Here is a 7,654-nt window from a genome sequence, read left to right on the forward strand (position 1 = left end):
AATCTTCATGAAAATATCCTTGTTTGGCACATGTCCCTGTCTCAAACTATGTTCCACTATGTTCATAGCAGCCTTATTTAAAATAGCCAGAAGCTAGAAAGAACCAAGTTGTCCCTCAACAGAGGAATGGATACCGAAAATGTGGTACATTTATACAATGGAGTACTACTCAGCTATTAAAAACAATGAATTTATGAAATTCTTAGGCAAATGGATGGATCTGGAGGATATCATCCTGACTGAGGTAACCCAATCACAAAAGAAGTCTCATGATACGCACTCACTGATAAGTGAATATTAGTCCAGAAACTTAGAATACCCAAGATACAATCTGCAAAACACATGAAACTCAAGAAGAAGGAAGACCCAAGGGTGGATGCTTCATTCCTCCTTAGAATGGGGAAAAAAATACCCATGGAAAGAGTTACAGAGACAAAGTTTGGAGCTGAGACGGAAGAAAGGACCATCCAGAGACTGCCACACTTGAGGATCCATACCACAATCAGCCACTAAACTCAGATACTATTGCATATGCCAGCAAGATTTTGCTGAAAGGACCCTGATATAGCTGCCTCTTGTGAGGCTATGCCAGTGCCTGGCAAATACCGAAGTGGATACTCACAGTCATCTATTGGAAGGAACACAGGGCCCCCAATGGAGGAGCTAGAGAAAGTACCCAGGGAGCTGAAGGGGTCTGCAGCCCTATAGGAGGAACAACAATATGAACTAACCAGTATCCCCTGAACTTGGGTCTCTAGCTGCATATGTAGGAGAAGATGTCCTAGTCTGCCATCATTGGGAGGAGAGACCTTGGTCTTGCAGAGATTATATGCCCCAGTACAGGGAATGCCAGGACCAGGAAGGGGGAGTGGGTGGGTTGGGGAACAGGGCACGGGGAGGGTATAGGGGACTTTCAGGGTAGCATTCGAAATGTAAATGAGGAAAATATTTAATAAAAAATTGTTTAATAAAAAACAAAAAAGATATGAGAAAGTCTGTTAGGATGTTGAGAAGTGGGCTTCAGGTTGAGGAATGGAGGCAACGTTTAGAATCTGGACAGCTTAGGCAAATTCTTCCTTATTCATTCCAGAGCTGCAACCAGCCTGTGAATCCCCTATTAGCTCAACTGTAAAACAGTAAATATGTTTCAAAAAAAAAAAGAATACAATGAATATCTTCTTGTAACCTCTACACTTACAGGCATGCACTTACACATGAATAGAACACACATGTGCATGCTTACATGTGTATGTATTACATTTTAAAAATAAAAGTTATTTGGCAATTATCTTAGTTTTCTTTTTGTATTAGAGCTATTAAGTATTATTACTAAAACAACTGATAGTTTCACTTTGGTCCATAGGCTATGATGGTAGAATAGTGGAGGCAGCAGGAGTTGAAGCAGCTGATCATGTCACAGGCACACATAGAAAAAGAGAACAATGAACAATTACATGCTACTCTCCAGTTGCCATTTTTCATTTATACCATGTAGAAACCCTATTAGGGAATGGTGACACCCAAAGTGGCTACATCTTACTACTTCAATCCATATAAGCAAGAAACTCTCCCACATACATGTACAAAAAGCCATCTCCTGGGTGATACTAGATTCTGTCACTGACAACTGACATTAATAATCACAATGCTTACTCCTATCAGCTTTATAACCCAGTACCATTAAATAATAACTTGCTATGTTTTGTCCTTGTAAGTTCAGAAAAATGTGGTAATATAAAATGTATAACCAATCTTTGCTATCCCCATGGTTTTTTAATCATTTCTACCACTTTAAAAGCTTGAAGAATTTTAATTGTCACCAATATAAAATAAGAAATAAAGATGCATGATCATAACATATAATGCACAGAGTAAGCATTCTATTCTGAAATGGAAGTACCACGGCATAGCAATAGATAATTACACCCACACAAGCCCAAAAATCAGCAGAGTCAATATAAATACAGTAGCATCTTGTCTGTTATCTGGTTGTTATGATGGAATGGTTTTTCTTCAGAGTCTTTAGGAAGATTTCTTAGTCCTTGTCTATGACACACTAATAACAGGATATCTGAGAAAAGTCCCAGTAAGGATCCAGGTTGGAGTAGAAGACAGGGGCTTTGAACCAGAGCAATGACTCATTACAATGAACTCTTGCAAGTAAAGATTTGTGGACAAAAGAGTATATTGTGTAATGCTCTGCAAACTTTCACAATGAGATTTTTTTTTCCTTTTAGTGGGGAGAGTGCAAGGGTGGAGGGCAGATACAAAGGCACGGGGAGATAAATGTTACTGTGGCACATGATGTGAAAATCACAACAAATAAATAGAAAGATTTTAACTTTCAAGTCAAGAAAAAAATCTACTATGGTGGGGAGGTCAAATTAGCAGGGGTTTTAATAGCTGAGTAGTATTCCATTGTGTAAATTTATCACATTTTCTATATCTGTTCTACAGTTGAGGGACATCTCATTTGCTCCCAGTTTGTGACTATTACAAATAAGACTGCTATGAACATATTGGGGCAAGTGTTCTTGTGGTATAGTAGAAAATCTTTTAAGTATATGCCCTGCATTTGAGGCTATGTCCCACTTTATCTTCTATTAGATTCAGTGTATCTGATATTACTTTGATCCACTTGGACTTGAGATTTCTGCAAGGTGATAAATATAGAACAATTTGCATTCTTCTATGCAGACTACCAGGTGGACCAGCACCATTTATTGAAGACTCTCTTTTTACCATGTATGGTTTGGACTTCTTTGTTAAAGATCAAGTGACCATATGTGTGTGGGTTTATTTCAGGGTCTTCAATTCTATTTCATTGATCAACCTGTGTGTCTCTGTACCAATACCATGCTGTACTTATCACTATTGCTCTGTAGAAGAGCTTGAAATCCGGGATGTTGATTCACCCAGAAATTCTTTTACTGTTGAAAATTGTTTAGGCTGTCCTGGGTTTTTTTTTTCCCACAGGAAGTTGAGAATTGCTCTTTTCATGTCTATGAAGAATTATCTTAGGATTTCGATGAGAGTAGCATTGAATATGTAGATTGCAATTTGCAGACAAATGGATAGAAGTAGAAAATATCATTCTAACTGAGATAACCAAGACTCAAAAGGGCATACATGGTATGTACTCACTGATAAGTGGATATTAGCAAAAACGTACAGAAATGCCATGATACAACCCACAGGCTATAAAACATTTAACAAAAAGAAAGGTTCAAGTGAAGATTCTTCTATCCCACTTAGAAAGGGATAATCACAGGAGGAGAAGGGAGTGAGGGACCTGGGTGGGGGAAGGGAGGTAGAGGGAAAAAAGAGGAGGGATCAGATATGGGGATAGACTGGAGAGAAGTCTAGAGGGCCAGGAGAATAAATGGAACTTTGTAGATTCTGGAGGTGAGTGTGGGGGATAACTCTTGAAAGTTCCAGAGACCTAAGATGAGAGAAGTTTCCAAGACTCAATGTAGGTGACTTTTGCCAAAATGCCAAACAGTGCAGAGATAGAACCTTAAGAGCCCACATCCAGTAGATAGACACGGCTCACAGTGGAGGGATGGGACACCAACCCTTCTTCAAATTTTTAACCCAAAATTGATGTTTAAAGAAATGCATGGAGTAAAATGGAACAGAGGTGGAAAGGGTGGCTACTCAGTGACTGACACAACTTGGAATCTATCCCATGGGTGATCATGAAACCCTGACACTATTTTTTATTAGATATTTTCTTTATATTGATGCTATGTTGTACTTGCAGAGGAGCCAAGCATGGCTGTCTTCTGAGAGGCTCTACCAGCAGCTAACTGAAACAGATGCAGACACTTTTAGCCAAGCATTGAACTGAGGTCAGGGACCCCTGTGGAAGAGTTAGGGGAAGGGTTGAATAATGTTAATGGGATGGGAACTCCATAAGAAGACCAACACTGTCAACTATCCTAGACCCCTGGAAGTTCTGAGAGGTTAAGCAATTAAGCAAAAAGCATACATGGGCTGGTCCTAGACCACTGGCACATATGTATGGGAGGATTTCCTTGTCAGGCTTCTGTGGGAAAGGATATGCTCAATCCTGTAGAGACTTGATTCACTTGGCAAGTGGCATGATCTTGTGGTGGGGAGGACCCTCTTAGAGGCCAAGGGGAGGGGGACTGGGGTGAAGAACTCTGAGAGGGGGCAACATTTAGAATGTAAATAAATAAAATAATTGTTATAAAATAACGTATCAGGGGCTTGAAGTCCCACATATCACATCCACAATTTTAAACTGAGTGCAATGAATACATGCACTGTTTGTCTTATTGATGGTTTCTGTTCCTGTGAAGAGACATCATGACTATAGCAACTGTAAAATGGAAACCATTTAACTGTGACCAGCTTACAGTTCAGAGGTTTAGTCCATTATTGTTATGGCAGATTTGGTGTGGAAACGGAGCTGAGATTTCTACAATCTAGACTGAAAGTAGCAGGCAGGGAGAAACACTGGGGCTGGCTCAAGCATCTGATAACTCAAATCCCATCCCCTGTGGCACACTTCCTCCAACAAGGCCAAACCTCCTAATAGTGCCACTCTCTATAAGCCTATGGAGGCCATTTTCATTCAAAGCACCACACTGTTCAATTCTCTTTCTCCATTTACACTGTCCATTGATTTCAGTCATATAACAATGTCACCTACATTGAGCAGCTCTTCTGACATCGACATCAATTAATAAAATCAAGGAAAATTCCTTGTATGCGTCACGAGAGGTCCATCTTCCATCTGACACTGGATTTTGTCAGGTTTATAACTTAACCCTAACTAAAACCTGGATACTTAGTATATATGGATCAATACTTATTTGATATATAACATGCTGTAAAATGAACTAAATGCCATATAAATATTTAGGTCGACTAAAAGTAAGTTTTGATATATAATTTCTTATGCACTTTTAAATCAAATTATATGTATAAAATATATTTGTATGGTAAATTTTATCTTTACTCATTTTCTATTCCTATTACTACCTCATAATATCAATACTGTACTGATAAATAGATTTTATGTATGACAACGCCAAAGTGAATCTTAAGCACTATTCAGAATGTAGGCCAAATGCTAATAGTCAGAATGGAGAAAATTCTTGCAGAAGCAAAAAACTGTAGGTTATCAATAATAATGATAAACAAATCCTCAAATGTGCAAAATAATGTGGCATTCTAAGAGCTACCATTAAATGCATAATAAACAATGCTTACTCTTCCTTTTCATTAAAATGATGGATTCTTCATTTTGTAAGCAGAATAAATCTCTCCTTTACTTCAGATTGCTTGTTTGCTTCTACCTTAGCCTGTCAATTATTCAAGCAACATCTTTCAAAAAATCAGACCTGACCTGCTTCTCTTCAAATCTTTCCCAGAAATTTTTGTTCAGAAGTAACATCAGCGCTTGAGAACATGGAATGTGGTTCATCACAAACATTCAAGTATCTATGGTTTTGGAGCAATGTGTTTTATTGCCATCCTACAGTTCTGATTCTCTTCTTTCCTTCACTTTTCTTCCTTACTTTTCCTCATTCTTTCTTCTTTCCTTCCTTCTTTCTTCTTATTCTTCTTCCTTTCTTTGTCTCTCTTTTATAAATACTTCAGTGTTATACATACTAACCACATATTGTAGTACAGACATATTCTTAAAAATTTCTTCTTGTTTCAAGAAGAATAATAAAATAAAATTCACTTATTTTCATGTCCAATATTCTATGATTACCTTTCGAGTAGAAGAACATGCCTTTTCATGGATGTTTGATCATCTCCTTCTTATTCCATGCCTTAAGAGTAGTTTCATTAATACAAAAAGTAATTTATAATCCTAGTTTTGGAAGCACATATACTTAAATTGGAACAATACAGAGATTAGTAGGATACCTGATCCAGGAAAATAAGCAAATTCATGAAACATTTCTTATATTTTAGAAATATGGATTATATATAAACATTGACTAATATTCATACATTTTTGTCTTATAAACATTCAGGTTTAATTAATGTATGCTTTACAACACTATTGGGGAAATTGAGGATATTTGTTTACTGTTGGAATATAGATTGATATTTGATTTAAACTTCTCTTTTTTGTTTCTTTTGATTTGGTTTGGTCTGGTATAGTTTGGTTTGATATTTTGAGAAAGAACCTCTTTTGTGTAGCTTTGGCTGTCCTAAAACTAGCTCTGTAGACTTTGCAGGCCTCAAACTCACAGAGATGTTCCTACCTCTGCTGCCTAAGTACTGGTATTAAAGGGATGTGCCATTACCACCACCACCCCACTTGATAAAAAGTGCTTGGGGTTGAAGAGATGCTCAAAGTTTAAGAGCATCAGCTGTTCTTCTAAAGAACCCGGATTCAACTCCATGCGCACATGTGGTAACTCACATCTGTCCTGTAACTCCAGTTCCAGGCGATATGACATCCTCACACATATGTACATCAAGGAAAACACAAATCATATAATTTTTTTCTTAATGCCCACATAGAGGCAAAGAATTGGGACCAGTTAAAGTTCAGTTAAAGTCCAACCTGGACTATATATCAAATACCTTAGAGAAATATTATATATGATTTTTTAAAATGTAAAATCCCATTTTGTCCCATCTAGATTCTTAAAATTCCATTAGAAATTAATCAACTATGTAGAAATAAGATTTCATTAAATGATTCTTAAAGAGTTATAGTCAATATTGGGGATTGAGCATTCTCTTTTCTACTCTATATTTTATGAATGTACTCTCTAAATGTTCCTAATTATTCCATGAATGATATTTTAACAGTTGAGTTTTAAGTAGACACAATGATCAAGCAAGTAAATGGCTATACAACCCATCAATGAAAAGCTAAATGGTAATTCTTACATATCCAGTTTTCTAGGAATAGAAAACAAAACATAGAAGTGTTGGGCACTGGGCACCGAGAGAATAAAAGGGGTGGGATTAAACCTGTATCCTGCCAGAATTCCAGTGCTCTTGGCAGGCAGATGCAGAAGGACTGCAGCACGCTCTCCACGTGGCCCCAGGTGGGTGTCTGGCTGTGGGAAGCCTCTGGACCCCAGCTAGGCGGGGAGTGGACAAGGGGTAGACCTAGCAACAGGCATACCAGACACCACTGAACATCGTGGAACAGCTGAGAACAGAATGGGACCCTGGGGGTGGCTTGGACATCCCCAGGGCGGAAGTCAGGAGAGGGCAGGGAGAGAGGAGGTACTGAGTGGTTCCCATGTGGGCAAGACTCCTTGATCTGTCAGTGGCTGGAGTGCAGGAAGGCCTTCTTGCTAGAGGTTAGATGTGGCTTATTAGGGGAAAGCCTATCCCATCTTTCAAGCACAGCAGGCCTTGATGAGCAGAGACAGTCTATGGTTTTAGAGCTTTATTGTAGAAAGGCAAAAAGAAAGAGAAAAGGTAGAAAGAGGGAGAGAGGCCAGCCATTGCCATGTGGAGAGAGGGGGGAAGGGATAGAGAAAGAAGGAGTGCTAGAGAGAAGAGTAAGAAAGGTGAGAGCTTAAAGAGAGTGAGGAGGAGCAAAGCAGCCCCTTTTATAGTGGGCTGAACTGTCTTGTTGTTGCCAGTTAACTATGGGGAGGAGCTTACCCAGCTATACTAAGGTAACTGTGGGGGTGGAGTC

General features: G+C 38.6%; 1 pseudogene; it reads left to right on the forward strand.

Annotated features, from left to right (window-relative positions):
• Positions 1-5,854: 5,854 nt before the first annotated feature.
• LOC115032928 lies at positions 5,855-5,952 on the forward strand (annotated as a pseudogene).
• Positions 5,953-7,654: the final 1,702 nt, after the last annotated feature.

This window comes from Mus caroli, chromosome 12 (genome assembly GCF_900094665.2).
Source record: "Mus caroli chromosome 12, CAROLI_EIJ_v1.1, whole genome shotgun sequence".
In the NCBI taxonomy this organism is placed as follows: Eukaryota; Metazoa; Chordata; class Mammalia; order Rodentia; family Muridae; genus Mus; species Mus caroli.